The 1,464-nt window shown below is 38.8% G+C and overlaps 1 protein-coding gene across 1 annotated transcript in view; it reads right to left on the bottom strand.

Moving 5' to 3' along the window:
• The window catches only part of LOC106519102 (excitatory amino acid transporter 2), a gene marked incomplete in the record, with an annotated part of 20,563 nt that overhangs the window by 8,834 nt on the left and 10,265 nt on the right, over nt 1–1,464 (bottom strand).

Below are 1,464 nucleotides of genomic sequence, written 5' to 3'. Positions count from 1 at the left end.
GTTGACATGTTCAATGCTTATTTTACCTGCTGTTTGCACCTGTTCTGACAGACCCCAGAACCAACACCAGTGAAACACCTCCAAGCAGTAAAAAAAACCATCAAGCAAGAGACAGCACGAAGACCTGGGAACTCTCCACACAGGTCAGAGGTAAAGTTGTGAAGAATAAAAATCTTTGTGGTTGGGTTAAAAAATAAGCCAAAACAGTGAACATTTCACGAAGCTCCAATAAAGCTGTTATCAGAAAATAGAAGGATGATGCCATCACAGCAAACCTGCCAAGAGAGGGTCATTTGCCAAAACTCAGTAACTGGGTAAGGAGCACATGAATCAGAGAAACATCCAGGAGGCCAAAGACAATTCTGATGGAGCTGGGCAGCTCTTCTGCAGAGACAAGAGGATTTATCCACAGGAGAACAAGAAGCTGCACAGAGATGGGCTTCATGGAAGAGTGGACAGGAAAAGGCCGTTTCTTAAAGGGGAATAAAAGCTGGACTGTTTGACATTTCTTCCTCAAACATGTGGAAGATAGTGCTGTGGTTAGATGAGAGCAAACTAAATTTTAGGCCATCGAAGACAACACCATGTCTGAGTATGAGAAACACATTCATGAGATGAACTTGTTAAAGTCTTTCAAAGATTTGAGACAAACACAGTGACCCTAAACACACTGCTTGGTTTAGGAACAAAGAATTAAATGTCCTGAAACGGTCAGTTAAAGCTCAAATCTCAATTCAGCTGAGAATCTTGTTGATCTAAAAATGCTTGTGCACAAGCAGCACCTATGAAACCTGAAGGAGCAACAAGAGCTTCCATAAGGATAGTACATAACTTTAGGTCTACCTAAAGGCTCTCTGTATATTTTGAATTATTTACTTTTTGTAAAACGATTCAGGATATTTTGGGGTTAAAGTACATTGTAATGTTTTTTTACTGTGATTTATGTAACTTTCCTGTTKTAGTTGTATTTACTCAGCACCTTGTGGATCAACAATTAAGACCCCCCATTTTTTTTGCCAACAGTAGCAAATATTTTACATTTTTATGAAGTATTATATGACATGTCTACATTTCTTGGGTTTTTAAGAGTATGTATTTATTATTACATCATGATTCAACAAATAAAGCCATAATGTGACAAGAGCAGATTAAACCCCTGTCAAAGCTACCTAAAGATAATAGGAGAGTTGCAGCAGTTATTTTCTATTGAATTAGGGCAAATTATGTAATTTTATTGGAGCAGGGTGGGGTGGGGGGTGGTTATTGACTGGATCAAATTATTGTAACCCCCTAACCCCCACCCCCTAAAATAATAATGCCCCTGGTTAAATAGACCAAGATCAGGCAGATAATCTAGCAGAAAGTTAAGGCTGTGCTGCCTGTAAAAGTTGTCTCTACAGAAGATGTTCTAACATGCAACAGTCTTGTGCAAAAGTTGTAGAATTGTTCAAAACAACCCCATCC

Source organism: Austrofundulus limnaeus, unplaced genomic scaffold (assembly GCF_001266775.1).
Source record: "Austrofundulus limnaeus strain Quisiro unplaced genomic scaffold, Austrofundulus_limnaeus-1.0 Scaffold71, whole genome shotgun sequence".
Classification (NCBI taxonomy): Eukaryota; Metazoa; Chordata; class Actinopteri; order Cyprinodontiformes; family Rivulidae; genus Austrofundulus; species Austrofundulus limnaeus.
The sequence above is the reverse complement of the archived record's forward strand: the minus strand, read 5'-3'. Positions and strand labels throughout refer to the sequence as shown.